At 37.7% G+C, this 25,298-nt stretch overlaps 1 protein-coding gene across 9 annotated transcripts in view; it reads left to right on the top strand.

Moving 5' to 3' along the window:
- AGBL4 (AGBL carboxypeptidase 4) overlaps window positions 1-25,298 on the top strand; it is a 1,457,272-nt gene that overhangs the window by 160,732 nt on the left and 1,271,242 nt on the right. The window lies entirely within an intron of this gene.

A 25,298-nucleotide genomic window follows, 5' to 3' on the forward strand; every position in this document is an offset into this window, starting at 1 on the left:
TCATCTTATTAAATATGGTTGAGTTTTTTTTAAATAACAATTTAAGGTACCACTAGAATGATTATAGTATGTGTATGTATTAGTGTAAATTCTAAGACATAATTTTTCTAGTGATAACCAGAACATGATAATTTTCAGTTAAAATTTACTTTTTACTTACTGTTATTGCTTCCCATTTGTAAATAACACTTGAAGAAATATTAACTAGCAAACTAGAATGTTATCTATGTTTTTATTCTTCATGCTCCATAAAATAATAATATTTTTATAATATACTTCAGTATTGAAAAATCTGTACAAATTATGGGTTATCATACAGCTTTCAAATTGAGTTGGCATCTGAAGGTTTAGGAATATCTTGTGCAGGTCATTTGACTATTTGCAATTAATTCCATTTTCCACCTTTGCTCTGTAGTGTTAGGGACAAAATTCTGAAAATCACATTTCCCAGGCTTCGTTGTCAACTGGCTTCTAGCTACCTCAGCTACGAGGAACCTCTTGCAGGTGTCTGTAGGGCAGGAAGAAGGAAGAAGCCTAGGTATTTCTTTTTCTTTCTCTTTTGGGTGGCATCTCCAGCAGTGGCTACACCTACATTCATGGTTTTGCCAAACAACTCCTTTCTTGTGATATCATCATTGTTGGATAGCCGGAGCTCTCAGGATATCAATAGCTTTTGTCTTTGCCCTTCTGTCTATGAGTACACTAGACACTTCTCACTGTTGTTAATCTCTGTGTTATTTTTTCCCACTCTCCCCATTTGGCCTTTTGGCTTTCCCAATAGTTGAGCAACTAGTTTCCCATAGTAAATTCCTTTTATTGAACTACCTGGCATGAGCTCTTTCACTGACCCATTTTTGATTCATTCCTCAATGTTGAGGGCAAGAAACCTTTCTCATTGATTCCCTGGGGTTACTATAAATGATGGGGTTGGATCTTCACTCACCACCTTCTGCTTCCAATAGCTCAGGGCTATAGTAGTTGGCATGATTTGCTAAACCTTAGGAGAAGCTATTTTTTTGTTTGTTTGTTTTGAGATGGAGTCTTACTCTGTCGCCCAGGCTGGAGTGCAGTGGCACGATCTCAGCTTACTGCAAGCTCTGCCTCTCAGGTTCATGCCATTCTCCTGCCTCAGCCTCCCGAGTAGCTGGAACTACAGGTGCCTGCCACCACACTTGGCTAATTTTTTGTATTTTTAGTAGAGACGGGGTTTCACTGTGTTAGCCAGGATGGTCCGATCTCCTGACCTCGTGATCCACCTGCCTTGGCCTCCCAAAGTGCTGGGATTACAGGTGTGAGCCACCGCATCTGGCCAGGAGAAGCTCTGTTTTAATTGTCATAGTTGACACTAATGGAGCAGTGTGTTGCCAACCTTGCAATTTACTGACCTAGGTCATGCTTAATTATTTCATACCACCTTGGTGAATTGTGTTCGTGACCAGTTTTTAACATTTTAAAATGGAGTTTATGTATACAGACTTAAGGGCTACACAGATTTTGGAAAGAGTGTTCTGGTCCCCTCACAGTATAAACAAAGCTGCCAGGAAGTTTGAACTGGTTGGAGCCAATCGCAGCTCAGCAAAGTGGCTATAGCCAGACTGCATCTCTAGAATCCTCCTCTCTGGGCGGGGCATCTCTGAAAGAAAGGCCGAAGTCCCAGTCAGGGGCTTATAGATAAAACTCCCATCTCCCTTGGACAGAGCACCTGGGGGGAAGGGGCGGCTGTGGGCGCAGCTTCAACAGACTCAAACGTTCCTGCTTGCAGGCTCTGAAGATAGCAGTGGATCCTCCAGCACAGTGCTTGAGCTCTGCTAAGGGGCAGACTGCCTCCTCAAGTAAGTTCCTGACACCCATGACTCCTGATGGGGAGACACCTCATACAGGAGAGCTCCGTTTGGCATCTGGCAGGTGCCTTTCTGGAATGAAGCTTCCTGAGGAAAGAGCAAGCAGCAATCTTAGCTGTTCTGCAGCCTCCGCTGGTGATACTCAGGCAAACGGGTCTGGAGTGGACCTTCAGCAAACTCTAGCAGACCTACAGCAGAGGGGTCTGACTCTTAAAAGGAAAACTAACAAACAGAAAGGAATAGCATCAACATCAACAAAAAGGACATCCACACAACAACCCCATCCTAAGGTCACCAATGTCAAAGACCAAAGGTAGATAAATACACGAAGATGAGGAAAAACCAGTGTAAAAAGGCTGAAAATTCCAAAAACCAGAACACCTCTTCTCCTCCAAAGGATCATAACTCCTCGCCAGCAAGGGAACAAAACTAGACAGAGAATGAGTTTGATGAATTGACAGAAGTAGGCTTCAGAAGGTGGGTAATAACAAACTCCTCTGAGCTAAAGGAGCATGTTCTAACCCAACGCAAGGAAGCTAAGACTCTTGCAAAAAGGACAGAGGAATTGCTAAGTAGAATAATCAGTTTAGAGAAGAACATAAATGACCTGATGGAGCTGAAAAACACAGGATGAGAACTTTGTGAAGCATACACAAGTATCAATAGATGAATTGATCAAGCGGAAAAAGAATATCAGAGATTGAAGATCAACTTAATGAAATAAACCATGAAGACAATATTAGTGAAAAAGAATGAAAAGGAATGAACAAAGCCTCCAAGAAACATGGGACTATGTGAAAAGACCAAACCTGTGTTTGATTGGTATACCTGAAAGTGATAGGGAGAATGGAACCAAGTTGGAAAACACACTTCAGGATATTATTCAGGAGAACTTCCCAACCTAGCAAGACAGGCCAGTATTCAAATTAGGAAATACAGAGAACACCACAAAGATACCCCTTGAGAAGAGCAACCCCAAGAAACATAATCGTCAGATTTACTAAGGTTAAAATAAAGGAAAAAATGTTAAGGGCAGCCAGAGAGAAAGGTTGGGTTACCCACAGAGGGAAGCCCATCAGACTAACAGCAGATCTCTCTGCAGAAATCCTAGAAGCCAGAACCAGAAGAGGGTGGGGGCCAATATTCAACATTCTTAAAGAAAAGAATTTTTAACCCAGAATTTCATATCCAGTCAAACTAAGCTTCATAAGTGAAGGAGAAATAAAATCCTCTACAGATAAGCAAATGCTGAGAGATTTTGTCACCACCAGGCCTGCCTTACAAGAGCTCGTGAAGGAAGCACTAAATATGGAAAGGAAAAACTGGTACCAGCCACTGCAAAAACATACCAAATTGTAAAGACCATTGACACTATGAAGAAACTGCATCAACTAATGGGCAAAATAACCAGGTAGCATCATAATGACAGGATCAACCTCACACATAGCAATGTTAACCTGAAATGCAAATGGGCTAAATGTCTCAATTAAAAGACACAGACTGGCAAGTTGGATAAAGAGTCAACACCCATCAGTGTGCTGTATTCAGGAGACCCGTCTCACATGCAAAGACACACATAGGCTCAAAATAAAGGGATGGAGGAATATTTACCAAGCAAATGGATAGGAAAAAAAAAGCAGGGGTTGCAATCCCAGTCCCAGAAAAAACAGACTTTAAACCAACAAAGATCAAAAAAGACAAAGAAGAGTAATACATAATGGTAAAGGGATCAATGCGACAAGAAGAGCTAACTATCCTAAATACATATGCACCCAATATAGGAGCACTAAGATTCATGAAGCAAGTTCTTAGAGACCTACAAAGAGATGTAGCCTCCCACACAATAATAGTGGGAGCCTTCAACACCTCACTGTCAATATTAGACAGATCAACAGACAGAAAATTAACAAGGATATTCAGGACTTGAACTCAGCTCTTGACCAAGTGGACCTAATAGACATCGACAGAACTCTCCACCCCAAATCAATAGAATATACATTCTTCTCCCCACCATATCACACTTGTTATAAAATTGACTACATAATTGGAAGTAAAACATTCCTCAGCAAATGCAAAAGAATGGAAATTATAACAAACATTCTCTCAAACCACAGTGTAATCAAATTAGAACTCAGGATTAAGAAACTCACTCAAAACCACACAGCTATATGGAAACTGAACAACCTGCTCCTGAATGACTACAGAGTAAATAATGAAATTAAGGCAGAAATAAATAAGTTCTTTGAAACCAATGAGAAAAAAGAGATAATGTACCAGAATCTCCAAGACACAGTTAAAGCATTGTTTAGAGGGAAATTTATACCACTAAATGCCCACAGAAGAAAGTGGGAAAGATCTAAAATTGACACCTAACATAACAATTAAAAGAACTAGAGAATCAAAAGAAAACATTTAAAAGCTAACAGAAGACAAGAAATAACTAAGATCAGAGCAGAACTGAAGGAGATCAAGACACAAAAAACCCTTCAATGAATCCAGGAACTGATTTTTTAAAAAGATTAACAGAATAGGTAGACATCTAGCCAGACTAATAAAGAAGAAAAGCAAGACGAATCAAATAGACACAATAATAAATGCTAAAGGGGATATCACCACGGATCCCACAGAAATACAAACTACCATCGGAGAATACCATAAACACTTCTTCGCAAATAAATTAGAATATCTAGAAGAAATGGATAAATTCCTGGACACATACACCCTCCCAAGACTAAACCAGGAGGAAGTTGAATCCCTGAATAGACCAATAAGAGGTTCTGAAATTGAGGCAATAATTAATAATGTACCAACCAAAAAAGCCTAGGAACAGACAGATTCACTGCTGAATTCTACCAGAGGTACAAAGAGTAGCTGGTACCATTCCTTCTGAAACTATTCCAAACAATAGAAAAAGAAGGACTCCTTCTTAACTCATTTTATCAGGCCATCATAATCCTGATACCAAAACCTGGCAGAGACACAACAAAGAAAGAAAATTTCAGGCCAATATCCCTGATGAACATCGATGCGAAAATCCTCAATAAAATCCTAGCAAACTGAATCCAGAGGCACAAAGAGGAAGTCAAATTGTCCCTGTTTGCAGATGACATGATTGTATATCTAGAAAACCCCATTGTCTCAGCCCAAAATCTCCTTAAGCTGATAAGCAACTTCAGCAAAGTCTCAGGATACAAAATCAATGTACAAAAATCACAAGCATTCTTATACACCAATAACAGACAAACAGAGAGCCAAATCATGAGTGAACTCCCATTCACAATTGCTTCAAAGAGAATAAAATACCTAGGAATCCAACTTACAATGGACGTGAAGGACCTCTTCAAGGAGAACTACAAACCACTGCTCAATGAAATTAAAGAAGATACAAAGAAATGGAAGAACATTCCATGCTCATGGGTAGGAAGAATCAATATCGTGAAAATGGCCATACTGCCCAAGGTAATTTATAGATTCAATGCCATCCCCATCAAGCTACCAATGACTTTCTTCACAGAATTGGAAAAAACTACTTTAAAGTTCATATGGCACCAAAAAAGAGCCCGCATCGCCAAGTCAATCCTAAGCCAAAAGAACAAAGCTGGAGGCATCATGCTACCTGACTTCAAACTATACTACAAGGCTACAGTAACCAAAACAGCATGGTACTGGTACCAAAACAGAGATATAGATCAATGGAACAGAACAGAGCCCTCAGAAATAACGCTGCATATCTACAACTATCTGATCTTTGACAAACCTGAGAAAAACAAGCAATGGGGAAAGGATTCCCTATTTAATAAATGGTGCTTGGAAAACTGGCTAGCCATATGTAGAAAGCTGAAATTGGATCCCTTCCTTACACCTTATACAAAAATTAATTCAAGATGGATTAAAGACTTAAACGTTAGACCTAAAACCATAAAAACCCTAGAAGAAAACCTAGGCATTACCATTCAGGACATAGGCACGGGCAAGGACTTCATGTATAAAACACCAAAAGCAATGGCAACAAAAGCCAAAATTGACAAATGGGATCTAATTAAACTAAAGAGCTTCTGCACAGCAAAAGGAACTACCATCAGGGTGAACAGGCAACCTACAAAATGGGAGAAAATTTTTGCAACCTACTCATCTGACAAAGGGCTAATATCCAGAATCTACAATGAACTCAAACAAATTTACAAGAAAAAAACAAACAACCCCATCAAAAAGTGGGTGAAGGACATGAACAGACACTTCTCAAAAGAAGACATTTATGCAGCCAAAAAACACATGAAAAAATGCTCACCATCATTGGCTATCAGAGAAATGCAAATCAAAACCACAATGAGATACCATCTCACACCAGTTAGAATGGCAATCATTAAAAAGTCAGGAAACAACAGGTGCTGGAGAGGATGTGGAGAAATAGGAACACTTTTACACTGTTGGTGGGACTGTGAACTAGTTCAACCATTGTGGAAGTCGGTGTGGCGATTCCTCAGGGATCTAGAACTAGAAATACCATTTGACCCAGCCATCCCATTACTGGGTATATACCCAAAGGACTATAAATCATGCTGCTATAAAGACACATGCACACGTATGTTTATTGTGGCACTATTCACAATAGCAAAGACTTGGAACCAACCCAAATGTCCAACAATGATAGACTGGATTAAGAAAATGTGGCATATATACACCATAGAATACTATGCAGCCATAAAAAATGATGAGTTCATGTCCTTTGTAGGGACATGGATGAAATTGGAAATCATCATTCTCAGTAAACTATCGCAAGAACAAAAAACCAAACACCGCGTATTCTCACTCATAGGTGGGAATTGAACAATGAGAACACATGGACACAGGAAGGGGAACATCACACTCTGGGGACTGCTGTGGGGTGGGGGAAGGGGGGAGGGATAGCATTAGGAGATATACCTAATGCTAAATGATGAGTTAATGGGTGCAGCACACCAGCATGTCACATGTATACATATGTAACTAACCTGCACATTGTGCACATGTACCCTAAAAGTTAAAGTATAATAATAATAAAATAAAATTAAAAAAAAAAAGCTTATCCACCACGATCTAGTCCGCTTCATCCCTGGGATGCAAGGCTGGTTCAACATATGCAAATTAATAAATGTAATTCATCACATAAACAGAACCAATGACAACAGCCACAATTATCTCCATAGATGCAGAAAAGGCCTTCAATAAAATTCAACACCCCTTAATGCTAAAAACTCTCAATAAACCAGGTATTGATGGAACATATCTCAAAACAGTAAGAGCTATTTATGACAAACCCACAGCCAGTATCATACTGAATGGGCAAATGCTGGAAGAATTCCCTTTGAAACCAGTACAGGACAAGGATGCCTTCTCTCACCACTCCTATTCAACATATTATTGGAAGTTCTGGCCAGGGCAATTAGGCAAGAGAAAGAAATAAAGGGTATTCAAATATGAAGAGAGGAAGTCTAATTGTCTCTATTTGCATATTGACATGATTGTATATTTAGAAAACTCCATTGTGTCAGCCCCAAATCTCCTTAGTTTGCTGAAGCAACTTCAGCAAAGTCTCAGGATACAAAATCAATATGCAAAAATCACAAGCGTTCCTATACACCAATAATAGACAAACAGAGAGCCAAATCATAAGTGAACTCCCATTCACAACTGCTATAAAGAGAACAAAATACCTAGGAATACAACTTACAAGGGATGTGAAGGACCTCTTCAAGGAGAACTACAAACCACTGCTCAAGGAAATAAGAGAGGACACAAACGAATGGGAAAACATTCCATGCTCATGGATAGGAAGAATCAGTATTGTGAAAATGGCCATACTGCCCAAAGTAATTTATAGATTCAGTGCTATCCCCATCAAACTACCATTGACTTTCTTCACAGAATTAGAAAAAACTACTTTAAATTTCATTTGGAACCAAAAAAGAGTCTGCATAGCCAAGACAATCCCAAGCAAAAAGAACAAAGCTGGAAGCATCAAGCTACCTGACTTCAAAATATATTACAAAGCTACAATAACCGAAACAGCATGGCACTGGTACCAAAACAGATATATAGAGCAACAGAACAGAACAGAGGCCTCAGAAATAACACCACACATCTACAACCATCTGATCTTTGACAAACCTGAGAAAAACAAGCAATGGGGAAAGGATTCCCTATTTAATAAATGGTGTTAGGAAAACTGACTAGCCATATGCAGAAAACTGAAACTGGACCCCTTCCTTACACCTTATACAAAAATTAACTCATGAAGGATTAAAGACTTAAATGTAAGACCTAAAACCATACCAACCCTAGAAGAAAACCTAGGCAATACCATTCAAGACATAGGCATGGGCAAAGACTTCATGACTGAAACACCAAAAGCAATGGCAACAAAAGCCAAAATTGACAAATGGGATCTAATTAAACTAAAGAGCTTCTGCACAGCAAAGGAAACTGTCATCAGAGTGAACAGGCAACTCACAAAATTGGAGAAAAAATTTGCATTCTATCCATCTGATAAAGGGCTAATATCCAGAATCTACAAAGAACTTAAATTTAGAAGAAAAAACAACCCCATGAGCAAGTGAGTGAAGGATATGAAGAGACAGCTCTTAAAAGGAGACATTTATTTATGTAGCCAACTAATATATGTAAAAAAAGCTCATCGTCACTGGTCATTAGAGAAATGCAAATCAAAACCATAATGAGATACCACATCATGGCAGTTAGAATGGTGATCATTAAAAAGTCAGGAGATAACATGCTGGAGAGGATGTGGAGAAATAGGAACACTTTTACACTGTTGGTGGGAGTGTAAATTAGTTCAACCATTGTGGAAAACAGTGTGGTGATTCCTCAAGGATCTAGAACCAGAAATACCATTGGACCCAGCAATCCCACTACTGGGTATATACCCGAAGGATTATAAATCATTCTGCTGTAAAGACACATGCACACGTATGTTTATTGCAGCACTGTTCACAATAGCAAAGACTTGGAACTAACCCAAATGCCCACTAATGATAGGCTGGATAAAGAAAATGTGCACATATACACCATGGAATACTATGCAGACATAAAAAATGGTGAATTCATGTCCTTTGCAGGGACATGGATGAAGCTGGAAACCATCATTCTCAGCAAACTAACACAGGAAGAGAAAAGCAAACAGTGCATATTTTCACTCATTAGTGGGAGTTGAACAATGAGAACACATGGCCTCAGGGAGGGATCATCACACACCAGGGCCTGTTGAGGGGGTGGGGGCCTAGGGGAGGGATAGCATTGGGAGAAATACCTAATATACATGATGAGTTGATGGGTACATCAAACCACCGTGGCACATGTATAAATGTGTAACAAACCTGCACCGTTCCGCACATGTTTTCCAGATCTTAAATTATAATAATAATAAGATTTAATTATGTGTGAGATGATTTTGGAAAGATTTCCAGTAAAAATGGAAATGTCACTATATACCGTTACATCTTTATTTTTTATAGTCTGATTTGTATCCTGGCCACTCCAGCAAGATTGTTCTTTGAAGGGTTGCCAGGGGCATACTGATGTAATTTGATAGTTTTGTTTTAGCTTTTGATTCCTGTGCAACATGACATTTCTAATGATTACTCTTACTTTCCAATACTGTCTTACCCTGGCAGCTGTGATTACAACATCTTCATTCTCCCCCTGTCTCGGACTGACCTATCTTATTTTCCTCCACACGTGACCTATAAGGCATTTTCCAAGGTTCAGCTTACGTATCTTTAATCTTTATAAATCTTGAGTACATATCTAATAGTTCATAATCCATCCATCCATCCATTCATCCATCAGTCCATTAAGAATTATTATTGTGCTTAAATATCCTGAATCCATTAATTTATTTTCTGTCTGCCTCCCTTATTCAAGCAGTTAACATATGTTGCTCTTGCTTCCTTCCTTTCTTTCTTTCTTTCTTTCTTTTTTTTTTTTTTTTGAGACGGAGTCTCACTCTTTCGTCCAGGCTGGACTGCAGTGGCGCTATCTTGGCTCACTGCAAGCTCCGCCTCCCGGGTTCACGCCATTCTCCTGCCTCAGCCTCCTGAGTAGCTGGGACTACAGGTGTCTGCCACCGCGCCCGGCCAATTTTTTGTATTTTTAGTAGAGACGGGTTTCACCGTGTTAGCCAGGATGGTCTTGATCTCCTGACCTCGTGATCCGCCCGCCTCGGCCTTCCAAAATACTGGGATTACAGGCGTGAGCCACCGTGCCTGGCCTCTTGCTTCCTTTCACTCAAGTTTCTTCTCCCCCATTATCTATTCTTTACACAGTACTCAGAAATATTCTTAAATATTCAAATCACATCTCATTCTTTCCCTATTTTATACCTTCATTGGCTTCCCATCAGAGTTAGAATATAATGTGAACTTCCTATCCTGACTACAAAGTGATCAGTGACTACTTGGTCTGGCCCTTGACTACTTTTCTGACTTCACCTCATGACATTCTTACTCTTCCCAATAATGCTGTAGCCATAGTGACTTTCTGCCTGTTTCCAGAGCAGGCCATATTTGTTTTTAGGCTGTTTGATTCAGCCAAATTTTTTTTTCTGGAATTCTGATCACCCCCCCACACCATCTTTACTTCTTGGTATTCAGATTTCAGCTTAAATATTGCTTCCTCAGAGAGGCCTTCTGTGATGATCCAAAGCAGCTACCCAGTTTCTCTTTTATAGCATTTTGTTTTCATATGCTACTTGCTTTTTTATTTGTTTATCTGCCTTTCTTACAATAAGAATAGTTACTTTGTCTATTTGCTCTATCTCCAGAGCCTAACATAGAGTAGGCATTCAATAATTATTTGTTAAATGGATGAATGAAATTATGTGCAGATACTGAAGGTACAAAGATAATAGTAGTAATGAGTTTTTTTTTTTTTTACTGCATTGGTTATTAGCCTTTGTTAGGTAACAGGCATCTGTTCATAAGAATCTAATGAAAGCTATGAACTCCCTTCCAATAAAAATGCAATTATGCACATATTATAACATTTTGTCTAAAAATTAGAAGCTTGTTTGATTTATTGAGTACTTACTCTTTGTTAGACATTTTACTAGTGTCCCTGCTATCTTAGAAATGATGGAATACAGTTTCATTAAGTAATAAGCTCTACATAATTAAGCCCTGGTAAAACGCTTCTCAGAACTATGTGTGGTCAAGAACCAACTTTATTTCTCCCCAGTCTGTCATGGCTCTCTATGTGATCCTACTGTGCATGACTTGTATGATGCTCATGCCAGGTGCAATTTGCCACATGAGTTTGTCAACATTTAAATTTATTTACACCCTATTGAACTAGATAAGTAAACCAATCATAAGTTTGGATGTCAAATGACTGTAAAAGTATCATACTGTACTTAATTGGTAGCAATGTACAACAAACACATTGCAGACCAGCATCAATCTATGGACCAAATTTTGAATAACACTGCCTTGGAAAGTATCATCAGCCTTGAACTCTCTTCAAGGTAGTGATTCTACATTTTAAACTATCCGTAAATTACCTTGGGCAGTATGGCCATTTTCACGATATTGATTCTTCCTACCCATGAGCATGGAATGTTCTTCCATTTGTTTGTATCCTCTTTTATTTCATTGAGCAGTGGTTTGTAGTTCTCCTTGAAGAGGTCCTTCACATCCCTTGTAAGTTGGATTCCTAGGTATTTTATTCTCTTTGAAGCAATTGTGAATGGGAGTTCACTCATGATTTGGCTCTCTGTTTGTCTGTTATTGGTGTATAAGAATGCTTGTGATTTTTGTACATTGATTTTATATCCTGAGACTTTGCTGAAGTTGCTTATCAGCTTAAGGAGATTTTGGGCTGAGACAATGGGGTTTTCTAGATATACGATCATGTCGTCTGCAAACAGGGACAATTTGACTATCCGATTGTGTCTGTAGCTAGATGTGTATTGATATTTTAAAATGGACAGCTTTCCAAACCAAACTTAGGTTTTAACTTCAAAACAGAAGAGCCCTTTTGACCTTAAAACTTTTTTTTAATTTCAAAAATTCTAATAGCTTTCTAGTCATTCTAGAGTCAGCTTTTGCTTTTCTTTGTCACCCCATCTAATTGCTTATTAAATCCTTTGACTCCATCTTAATGTTTTTCACTGATTTTTTTATTATTACTCTACTTTTTGGGTATTTTTTCCTACTCCCCCAGCTCCCTGAAATTTCATTGCTACTGATATACTGCATATCTCTTTAGGTACTGTGATTTTCAGAGGGCAACAAATCATTGTAATAGTCTAAAATGTTTTTGCTCCAAATGAAAGCACCCCTATTGAGAATTCGTACTCTACCTGTATGATCCTTCTCATGTATGCATTTTCATTTTTATTCTGCTAACCAATATCAAATCCTTATTGTTTTTAACGTTAATTATGATACTCTCTTTGTTTGGTATGTTCTTTTTCAACTTTTATTGAAATCTATCCTCAAAGTCTGTACCCAAACTTACTTTCTCCTATGATATCTGCAGCTGTACATGGCTTTTCCGTCTTCCAGTTTACAATTTCAGTTTTACTAATATTTCTTTTGTGGAACATAGCTTTTCACTGTGCCTGTAAGCATAAACTTCTTGAGGGCAGGAACCATGATTTCTTTTCTTACAATGGCTAGCTCTTAATAGGTGCACAAAACATCCATGGATAAATGAATAAATGACAATTGCTTAAACATAAAATGGTGGGTCCTAAAATAATTGGCAAGTTTATACTCACCCTAAAGCCTTCTTCTTTCATGGATGAGTAAAAACAATTTTCTGTAGTCTTGTCTTCTCCTATTTCTGCCTTCTTTGTCTATACAGGGATACAGTTATTATATAAGAGGAGATCATGAAAACCTGATATGGTTCCTTGCTTTGTCATCAACTCATTCTTATATTTAGCTATTAGATATCCTAAAGGAGCCAAGTGTAGATGTGCTAACTTGACTCAATGCCTTCATCTTAGTCTTCGATTTGTCACTCTGTTCATAATTTACATATCAATCACAGAAGGTTTGTATTTGAAATGTCCCTTAAATATGGCAGAACATACTTGTTTAAAACAAATGTGTTGCAAGAATGTCTCATAGGGCAGATTTCATTGCCACATTTAGAAGCAAATGCTCATACCCATATGTACTAGTTAATTCCTTCCCAATATGTTTTGCTTGTTTTTTTAAAAAACTTCCCTGTGCACTAAACCTCAATTACAGAGGGTTTTTGTTTTTTATTAATTTTTATAATTTTTCCTGAAGAGTGCTCCAACACAGGAAAAAAACTTTTTAAGCTTATCAATTTACACAAATATTAAAATAGTTTTAAAATATTATGTAAATTAGTTTTCATTTTTAATATAATAGTGTTTAAAGTTATTATATGGAAAATCGTGTAGCTAGTGGAATCCTAGCTTTGGAAACAAACAGTTCTGGTTGTAAGTTTTGGGTTTTTTTTATTATTTACTATATGAGTGGCCTTGTTTGAGTTCTTTAGTATGTTCGTCAGGGTTCTCCAGAGAAACAGAACCAAAAAGGTGTGTGTGTGTGTGTGTGTGTGTGTGTGTGTGTGTATGTGTGAGTGAAGATTTATTTTAAGGAATTGGCTCACATGTTTATGAAAGGTGGCAAGTCTGCAGAGTGGGCCAGCAGGTTAGAGATCCAGGGAAGAGCCAGTTCTGCAGTTGGTCTGAAGGCCATCTGCTGGCAGAATTTCCTGTTACTCAAGGAGGTCAGTCTTTTGTTCTATTCAAGTCTTCAACTGATTGGATGAGGTCTACCCACATTATGGAGGGCAATCTGCTTTAATCAAAATCTGTTAATTTAAATGTTAATCTCATCCAAAAACACCATCACAGAGACATCCGGAGTAAAGATTTGATCACATATTTTGGCACGGTGACCTAGCCAAATTGACACATACAATTACCCATCACATTTAGCCTTTCTGAACTTCTGTTTTCTCATTTTAAAATATGTGGAATAATGAACTGTCTTGTAGAATGGTTGTGAAAATTACATAAGGTAATGTATCAAATGCCTATTACATAGTATGCACTTGATAAATGTCAACAACATACATTTTTTGTCCCCTTCCTACTCCTCCTTCTTGTGTCCTATTCCTTCTTCCTGTTTTCATGGAATAGAAATAAGATGCATGATTGTTTAGTGGATGATGCAGAATATTCATGTATGCTTTAAAATACATCACAGAAGAGGGCATATTATTTAGAAAAACAAAAGAAAATGACAGTTTTTTTAATCAGTAAAGAAGATAGAGTCAGTTAGAACCATTCAGTGTTTTGAAAACAATATATTGAGTTGCTCACTATATTCTATCTGGGTCTTGCTTAGGAAGCTGTAACAGGTTGGGTGACTTATCAGGGTGGTTATTTACTGGCAGAGCAAATAAGAGAGGCTCTATTGTGAGTGGAGAAAAAAAATATATGGAGTAGTATGGAGTCAAAATCAATAGAGGCAAACCAAAAAATAGCAATAGCTCAGATTCAGAAGAGAATGAATCAGATAAGAATCTTCAGTGCATCCTCATTGTTTATGAAATGAAGCCCACGCATCTTATGATAGCATTTAGCACTTTCCATGACTTTACCCGCTACCAACCTTTCCAGACATTTTTCTTAGCCCTCTTTGCCTTAGTTTTAGACTATGTTTACACAGTTTTAGTTCTCCACATGCGTGGTGTAATTTTATGCTTCCTTGCTTTAGTTTATATGATTATCTTTGTCTTAAAAGCCATTCCTACCCTTCTTTCTCTGGCTTATTTGCATTTATCCTTCAAGATAACTTAGTTATCTAACCAGGAAGCCTTCTCTGAAGCCCTAAGGTCAGTTTAAGTGAATGGCTTCATTGCTTCTGAAACCATAGGTTGGTTTAAGTGAATAGCTTCTATTGCTTCTAAGCTTTTCATTATCAATCATTTCTTTGTTGATGTGCCTTCCCTTGTGATTCAAATGCCATATCTCATTCATTTGACAAATCGTGAGGCTCAAACACAGAGCTTAGCATTGTTAGTAAACACTTGTTAACTGTAATGCAGGAATCTTTACCTTGGACAGAGGTTGCTTGTATAACCCAGGTGTCAGCCCAAGAACCATATCCTGTACTTCTCTGTATATCTTTATTTTGACTCTCAGTTCCTCCTTTGTTAGGATTCTTGGTTTCCCATGCATCTTACCTGTTTTTCTGTTTTGTTTTGTTTTTGAGACGGAGTTTTGCTCTTGTTGCCCAGGCTGGAGTGCAATGCGCGATCTCGGCTCACCACAACTTCTGCCTCCCGGGTTCAAGCGATTCTCCCGTCTGAGCCTCCCAAGTAGCTGGGATTACAGGCATGCACCACCACACCTGGCTAATTTTTGTTTTTAGTAGAGACGGGGTTTCTCCATGTTGGTCAGGCTGGCCTCGAACTCCCAACTTCAGGTGATCCACCCAACTCGACCTCCCAAAGTGCTGGGATTACAAGCTTGAGCCACTGTGCCTGGCCTTACCTGGTCTTTTATTTCTGCTTTATGTCATACCTGTTATGGAACTTAACTTTTCTTTATATCGCCAAGAAAATGTATACATTCCCACACAGTACTGTGTGTTTCTGTGTGTGTATGTACACACACACACACACACACACATTATGCAGCCTTAATGGAAGAATAGAAATTTCTTTAAAAATTGCAGAAGTGAACATGACTTAAAATTGGATATCAAGCACCCCTTAGTTCTCTATGGCTGCTTTACCATGTTTCTGGATGATTCCCTACCCATTTCAAAATCTCTCCTCAATTCACAGAATAATTCATTTGTCTTCAGCAGCTTGGGACATTCTTGCTTCCAAAATTTGAGGTCCAAAGGTAGCTGATTTTTCAAACCTGCTATGCCTCAATTTCTTGCATTTGCTCTATTCCATTCAATTTTCCTTGAAAACTGGTCTATTATTATCTGATCTAATTATTACCAGCAAGGAACAACTAACGTGTATTAATATATATTTTTAAAATATGTCTACTAGAGTTACCAGCTCAGTTGGGCCCATGATATTCTTCCAAGTTCTCAATGTTGATGGTGTTACTTTATGACATAATAATTTTTCCAGCCCACTAGGTCAATTTTCACACTGCCTTATAGCTAAGCTGTGGACCCATGTTTGAGCATTTTGTAAAGAGAAAATCCAACTTTAAGTAACCATAGCTGCATTGGTTTACATAGGCTTGACTTCTGTAACAAATAAATTCCAAAATATATAATGGTGCAAATATAAGCAAAAGTTATTTCTTGGTCATATAACAGTCCAAGACAGGTAAGTATTCATTCTACATGATGATTCAGGGTTCTAGACTTCTTCCATCTTCCATTTCAGTGACTCCACTGTTCCCAAAGTCTGTCATCATCATCTGTATCTAACTGGTGTGAGGAGAACAATTAAAAGAGGAGATGCATCTACTTCTTAAAAGCCTTAAACTGGAAATATTACATATTCTTTCAACTTATAATCCATTAATGAGAAATAGTCATATGGACACAAATGGACTGAGAAATGAAGTCTATTTGTGTGCCCAGGTAGAATAAGAAATGAATTTTGCAATCAGTAACAGTCTCTACCACAGCATCTCCAGTCCCCATCATTGCAAGTCATATGCTTGTAGACTAGTTGTAGAAGCACGATTAAGCATACACAAACTATTATACAGCAAAATAAAATTGTAAATACTTCAGTATGAGTTTGTATAATGAATATCATACTTATGTATAAATTTGGAGTAAGATATCAATGTGGATTGGAGGACAGAAAGGCTTTCTGGAGATGAGCATTCGAGAATTTGGATAGTTTTATTTAGAAATTACGTGGATCACCTGAGGTCAGGAGCTCAAGACCAGCCTGGCTGACATAGCAAAACCCCATCTCTACTAAAATACAAAATTAGCCAGGCGTTGTGAGCACCTGTAATCCTAGCTACTCAGGAGGCTAAGGCAGGAGAATTGCGTGAACCCAGGAGGTGGAGGTTGCAGTGAGCCTAGATCACGCCACTACATTCCAGCCTGGGTGACAGAGCGAGACTCCGTCTCACACAAACACACACACACACACACACACACACACACACACACACAAAGAAAGAAGAAAAAGAAAAGAAAGAAAAATACAAAAAAGAAAAATACTTAAAGTTTTGTTGTTGACCCGGATGGAAATATACCTTTAATTTTATAGTTTTAAAAACATATTCGGTGTCTTATCATCTGTCTTTATGTTGTGAACAATGTGAATAGAACCCCCCCAATTTTTTTTCTGGAAAAGAAAATATTACACAGAATTTTCTCATTCATAGGTTAAAATATTTTTAAATGGATGTGATTTAAATCTCATCCTCCCCAATCCAACTTTTATGGCTAGATCACCATCAAAGTTGTTTCCAACTCTGATGTTCTGTGATATTTTTCTAGGAAAACTCAAAATTAATGTAAGTGAGATTTTCTTTCTGTATTTGGGATTGAAAAAAGAAATGTTTATTAGTTAAAAAAAATTGATAACTTGTAAATGTTGACCCACATTTATTTATTCTATTTTTAAAAGTTTATCCTGAAATTAATCTACAGCTGAATTCTGTTTTTTCAATTTTAGATAATCAAGTTTTCTTAAATGGAAAATCTATCATTTATAGGAACATTTCCAACTAAGTCAACAACAATTTCGTAATCACAGTAAAGCAATGCAGCTTACAAATATAAACATTTAGTGACTAGAAAAGAAAGTTAAAACATACCAAATGTCTTTACTTCCTTGATGCCTCCTTACTCCATTGGCTTTATGAGTATTTATGGAAATAACTACTGTCATAAACACATTCTACAGAGAGCAGTAGCTCAGTACAATGCTTATACATTCAAGATAATCTTAAATTCCCACATCATCCTTAGGACTTTTAGGTAGTTAAGGTAAGTCTATCAGTAGCACTCTTGAACATTTGGAGTGCCATATTGGTGACTTTGCATTTTCATAGCCTTGATCTCATTTGACCCTATGTTGTGGGATAAGTGATGCCATCTTAATTTTACAGATGAAGAAACAGGTTTTCAGTTTAAATGTCTCTCCAAATGTCACACGGCTAAACCCAAAGGAAGAGCTTCTAATGGTCACTGTGAGAGGTAAATGAGGATACATTTTGAATATTGAATGATTTGAAGAATTCTTCGGGCACTCAATACACATTTATTAAATGAATGAATGAATGAATAAATAATTTAGAAGCTTCATGGTACCTATTCCTTTTAAAAGCATACTGGACCGCACAATCAGCCTGTTTTTTAGGGGAACTCCCCATGTGCTACCTTTGGTAGACCTCAGGGGCTAGTGGAAAGTAATAACAACAGCAAGAAAAGTAATAAAACTGTAATAATTGCTAATATTTGTAAGCATTTTATAATTAACAAAGTGTTTTCACATCTATTGTGGCCTCTCATAAATCCTGGACAAAAATTAGGGTAAGCATGTTATTCCTGTTTGTAGAGAAGGAAGTTGAAGAAATTAAGATTTAGAGAAGTTGTGACTTGACTAAGTGCGCTTAACTAATAAGTGGCAGAATCTGGAGTTCAGCCCAGGCCTACCTGACCTCAAAACCTGTTCTTATACATCTTAGTTAACTTTTGGTTATTCACCATTTATGTGTTTATTTCCTGGCTCATTATTAGCAACTAGAGCATTTCCAAGTTGAAGTACAAGCTAATAACCAGTCTGATGTCCTATATTAGCTTGTAGACTAGCTAGCTGAGACCCTTTGAGTTGAGTAGATAGGAATGTACTTGTTACCACTTTGGGGAACTTTGGCTCAATCCCTGTGTAGGGTTTGAGTATCTGATCTGTGAGGGCTTATTGCATGCATTCATAGCATATCTTATTCCTCCGTAATGGAGGGAGATAATTCATTTCACATCATCTCACAGTTGATGGAGAAAGGGTAACATTTTTGGATTTGGAAAACTCAATCCTTTAGGAATAATCAGGAACATATTATGGGATACAATTTATAACTGTTTCACACAATTAAATGAAATTGGCAGTTAAGTGTGTGTTTTCAGAAGGACTTTGGGCTAGGGTGTGGTCCTCGTTTATACACTCAGTAAGAAATTTCAAATTAGTTTATTTATATCAAGTTAATCTGACTCTGGATTTCCTTTTCACTGGGATTAGAGGAAATTCATTTTCACATCTTAACTGAGGCTTTCTTTCTCAAAAGTCACATAAGACTCCAAGAGGTGTATGTGATGCTTATGCTAGGAGATAAAACATTCTGATTTTTAAATGTCTGGGTACCATGACACCCTCATAATTCAAGCTCATGCAACTCCTTGAATGTGGGAAGTCTCACACAAGCAGGACATGAGGGTCTTTATTGGAGCTTTTGCCTAGCTTCAGAGACCTAGTGCCTAGCGTTCTTCCTCTGTAGGTACCCTGCGAAGCCATTTATTACTGAGGATTGCCAGGGAGCACCTCTTCCTCCCACCATTCCTAGAATCTTTGACTTCTCTTTCCCAACGTATAGGATGTTTTTCTTCCCTTCTCTGCTTCCAATGGAACTCTGCTCTTTCTACTAGCATAATCCTAGCTAAGGTCAGGAAAAGAAGTGTTGGGGGCAATGTTTTCTTTTTTATTGCCACGCAAACCTCCCTTGAGGTAAGAGATCTCAAAGAGCCTAGAGAATAGAGCGTATGGTGTGTGGGTGGGAGGCAGGGAAATAAATGTTCAGTGTTGGAAAAAATAGAATGTGGGATATCATTTACCAGCACAGATTAACATCTCAATAAATTATCTTATAAAACAGTCCATCGTTAGTGTGGCATTTATTTTTTTCTTATACACGGATTGGTATTATCTAGGAATCAGAAGACCTGACACTTATTATCTATGTGGTCTTGGGAAAAATCACCTCACTTCTCTGAATGTGTGATCTCATTACTAAAATGGAATAATGAACCCTGTCCTGCTTAGTTGACAATATTTCTGTTTCACACAATTAATAGAAGATAGCGTAACTGTTCTGTAAGTTGCTAATATACTATAAAATAAAAAGAGTTCTGATATTGTGAATGCCTCGCAAGAGAGAAATGTCTCAGTATGTTTTAAGTCATGATAGCCAAATTATAATAAAAATACCTTTTTGGAAAAGTCACAAATAATTTCCACTTATATCGCATTGGACAAAATGTGTCATATGGCCATGTCTATTTTCAAGGGGTCAAAAGGTGAAATTCTACCCTGTGCCCTGGAAGTGAACAGAATAAATATGGCCAGAGAAGTATTGATCATCTATTATATGCCAGGAAACATTATATACTTTATCTCTAATTCTCCTAAGAATCCCATGAAATAGGCACTATTTTTCTAATATTTCAGATGAGGAAATATTAGAAGCTCAAAGACAAGTAACTGTTAGTAAATAATAGAGCTGGGATTTGACTTTAGTCAAATCAAAGGCCTGGACTCTTTCCACTGTGTCACTCATTTCCTTGTCCCTGCAGTTTTGCTAGCCACAGATGACTTGGAATGGAAGATTTAAGTTTAGGTTAATATTATCAATTTGTCAAAAGTAATAATAAATAATAGGAGTGTTACAAGCTCCACGCTCTTACATCTGGGCCTTGTTCTTCCCATTCTGTATCATGCAGGTAATTGGTGCTGTGTTTTGGGGATTGGATGATTTATATGTATATCACACACAGACCATATACATATACACATATCATATTGGTTCTTTTTATCTATGGGATCTTGAGTAATGTGATTATCGCAGCACTCTGGGATGCCAAGGCAGGAGGATCACCTGAGCCCAGGAGTTCAAGAGCAGCCTGGGAAACATAGGGAGACTCCAACTCTACAAAAATTTTAAAAAATATTGCAAGGCATCATGGCATGCACCTATAATTCCAGCTACTTGGGAGCTGAGGTTGGAAGATTTCTTGAGCCTGGAAGATTGAGGCTGCAGTGAGTCATGATGGTGCCACTGCACTCCAGCCTGGGTGACAGAGCAAGACCTCATCTCAAAAACAAAAACAAAAACAAAAACAAACAGAAAGCAAGAAACTAAAAAAAACCCATATGATTATGAAATTCAACAACAAAGATGAACTGTTCTTTAAAGGAGAGACTCAGACTCAGTTCTTCTTTTAGTCATCATTTTATTGAGGCTCCTTAATGGAATATTTGCATTGACATTTACACATTGTCTTATGTGGATATTAAGTAGTTGTTACCACCAGGAAGCTAAGTGACCAAATGTTTAATTTTTTTTTTCTGAAAATGCTGGCTGCTAGTGTGGATCAATGTCATTGCATTTCTAGCAACATTTGGCTTACCTTACTTAAAACAAGTTACAAAAAATTAAGAACAGAAAGATTGATTTTTTTCTAAGTTTTATATTTTCTCCTGACAACTTCTCTGTAACCCCAGGCACAGATTAATGAATGGCACATGCACAAAGTGATATCAGCTCACATATATGACATTACTCGGATGTCTCAAACCCGGAAAAAGCATGTGAATGATTTATGGAATTGATATTAATCTCTTTCCAGTAAATGCATTACTTTAGTTACATGGGAAATTGATGTTACTACTCTAATGCCAAATTAATTTCTTTCTTGCTGGATCAGCATTACAAATGGGATTAGATGTTAGCCTTTTACATATCTAAACGGGTAAAATATGGAAAGCAATCTTATAAGTAAAATTTGGCTGTCATTGCTGATGGGAAGAGTATACACTTTTTCTTTGTTTGTATATTTTCTTCTCTCTCAGATTTGTGTATCCAAAAGTATGGGATAATATTTAAAGTATAGCTTAATATTACTTAGGAATAGAATAAATAATTGAGTCTGAATATTTAACACAGGATTATAAATAACAGTATTGCGAATGAGAATTATGTGTTATTAAAAACCCCTAAAATCTTAAAGAAGATGACTATTTTTCAAGGAAAATTTTATCCCATAATTCTTATCCATTAATAAACAGACAATATTTTTAACTTATAGTGCATAAAGGAAGCTGGAAACTTATTAGGCAATCTCTTCTTCCATGTATATGCCTGGGTCTGCATGATCTAGAATCTCCTTGTTCCTAAATACTTTATATTCCATTCCCTGCCCTTCAGGCCAACTTTGTTTTTAAGGTTTTTAGTTTCTGTTTCAAGCTTGCTGAGTGTTCACTTGCCTGCCATAGGGTTGACTGGCCTATTCAACATACTCTAACAAACTCAGTCTTGTATTTCAATTCCTAATTATAAGAAGGAAAATATGATTTTCTCAGTTTGGGTCTGGTCAACTGTAAACCAAAGAAGGTGGTCATTGTGTATATAGGGCTGCCTCTTCAGGGATGTGGGTAGGACAGATTCTCTAAGAGGCTATGAGTGGAGGAGAAGTGATGGACATCTCTAATATAGTTGGGTTTCAGGTTTGCAAAGTTTTCTCCAGTTTGACCAATCTCTGATTTTGTGAGCAGCTCTCACCTTAGACCTTTACCTTTCTCATCCTGGCTTCCAGCAGTTAAATCTGCTACTAATGGGTTTTGACTTCTATCCCAGTCTGCCTCATCTCTGAGCCATTTCTTGACCACAGCATAATGTCTATGAGCAGTATTAGAGATGCTGCCAATTAGTCTTGTTATCTAATATACAAGAGACAAACCCTGGTCACTAGTCTGTAAGTTGTTACATTTCCTGCATTATTTTTATTGGTATTGTCTGTAAAAATGAGTTCTTTCTTGATACCTTCTTTTCTGTGCCAAAGTCTTACTCATCACTCAGCTTAGAATATTAGAATTAGTATCTCTTCAAGCGTAGGTTATTGCCTGAACCCTTGCCCTCTAGATATGAATCTGGGCTGGGAGGCCTAATTTTCACCATGTCTATACTTATATCTACTTTTCATTTTTACCAGTCACTGGATAAAATCTAGATATGAATAGACATATTTCCTTGGACCACTACGTGGCAAATATGCTTGGTCTACATTATTGTATATGCCCATTACCTAGACCTTTTGGAACCTTTTCCAGCTTAAATCATGTCTGAGCATCCTATGCTTTTTGGACATTGTGCATCAGACTTTCTGGCTATCTTGCTGGGGCCACTCTCTTCTGATCCAGTTCTGAATCCTGAAAGCATACTCTAATTATGATGGTATTATTCTGGTTGTATCTGTAAAGTAGTACTAGTGAGAGTTAAGGGTGGTAATGATAAGAGCTGAGCATGGTGCCTCAGGTAATCTCAATGACTCAGGAGCCTGAGGCAGAAGGACCACTTGAGTCCAGGACTTTGAGACCAGCCTGGGCAACATAGCAAGACCCCATCTCTTAAAAAAATACATAGCCAGGCATGGTGGCATATGCCTGTAAACCCCAGTGACTGGGGAGGCTGATGGGGGAGGATTGCTTCAGCCTAGGAGCTTGAGGCTGCAGTGAGTCATGATCCTGTCATTGCAATCCATCCTGGGCAACAGAGTAAGACCTCCCACTGAAAAAAAAGATGGTAATGATTGAAATTAGGTGAGTGTTTCCCTACCTAAGAAACAGCTAGTTTTCAAAAGACTTGAATAGACATTTCTCAAAAGAAGACATACAAATGGCAAACAGGCATATGAAAAGGTATTCAATATCATTGATCATCAGAGAAATGCAAAGCAAAACTATAATGAAATATCATCTCACGCTAGTTAAAATGGCTCATAACCAAAAGACAAGCAATAAAAAATGCTGGTGAGAATGTGGAAAAAAGGGACCCCCTCATATACTGTTGATGAGAATGTAAGTTAGTACAACTATGGAGAACACTTTGGAGGTTCCCAAGTTAATGAAAATAGGGCTACCATATGATCCAGCAATCCCACTGCTAGGTATATACCCCAAAGAGAGGAAATCTGTATATCAAAAATATATCTGCACTCCCATATTTGTTGTAGCACTGTTCATAATACCCAAGATTTTGAAGCAACATAAGTGTCCATCAACAGATGAATGGATAAAGAAAATGTGGCATGTATACATGATGGAGTACTATTCACCCATAAAAAGAATGAGATCCTGTCATTTGCAACAACATGGAACTAAAGGTCAATGTGTTAAGTGAAATAAACCAGGCACAGAAAGACAAACGTCTCATGTACTCGGTTATTTGTGGGATCTAAAAATCAAAGTAATTGAAGTCATGAAGTTAGAGAGTAGAAGAATGTTTAGCTGAGGCAGGGAAGGATAGTGGAGGGTTAGGGTCAGTGAGGCTGGTTAAGGGTATGAAAAATAGTTAAAAAGAATGAGTAAGACCTAGTACTTGATAGCCCAACAGGGTGAGTATAGTCAATAATAACTTTGTTGTACATTTTAAAATAACTAAAAGAGTATAATTGGATTGTTTGTAATAAGGGATAAACGCTTGAGGGGATGAATACCCCATTTTCTGTGACGTGATTTTTACACATTGCATTGCACGTCTCTATCAAAACATCTGATATACCCCATAAATATACACACCTACTATGTTCCCACAAAAAATAAAAATAAAAATTAATGGCTACTTTTCATATTTTGACACCATTTGTTTCTATGCAGAATTTTGATCTGTGATTTCTGCCATTTATTTCCTATTCCAGGTGTCTTGGTAGCACTAGACCTAGATATTCCTTCAATGATTTTATATCTGTTGGTCTTATATAATATTTGTACAACACTGCATTGAACCCTAGGGGTACATGTGAGATGGGAGGAACAGGAAAAGATATACTTGACACAGTGTTTGCCTTCAGAAAAGCTGGAAACCTAGTTGAAGATGCAGCACATATTCATCAATAATACCTGGGAGTGAATCAAGCAAGGGAGAGAAGAAGGGTTGAATCCTCACTCATTAATTTATTACTCAAATATTTATATAGTGTCTCCTGGGTCAGATTCTGTCCTAGGCAATGGGAACTCAGAGGTAACTAAGACAGGATCCTTTCTCTCAGGGAGCTCATAGTGTGATAGTGGATACAAGTAAGTACACTATAAGGCTGTAGGGGCTGATAGTGTTCAAGACACTGTCATCTGTCCACTGCCTGTTCCTTAAATACGCTACTCATGTTCTCACTTCAGAGTGTTTGAACTTCTTCTGCCTGGAATACTCCTACATGATACATAGATACTTATATGGTACATTTCTCATGTCATTCACATCTCTGCTGAAATGTCATCTTATCAGGGAGGTCTTTGCTGGCTACACAATTAATACAGTACTGTATTAGTCAGCTCTCATGCTGCTAATAAGGACATACCCAAAACTGGGTAATTTATAATGGACTCATGGTTCCACATGGCTGGGGAGGCCTCACAGTCATGGCAGAAGGCGAAAAAGGAGCAAAGGCATTTCTTACATGGCAGCAGGCAAGAAAGCATGTGCAG

This window comes from Pan troglodytes, chromosome 1 (genome assembly GCF_028858775.2).
Source record: "Pan troglodytes isolate AG18354 chromosome 1, NHGRI_mPanTro3-v2.0_pri, whole genome shotgun sequence".
In the NCBI taxonomy this organism is placed as follows: Eukaryota; Metazoa; Chordata; class Mammalia; order Primates; family Hominidae; genus Pan; species Pan troglodytes.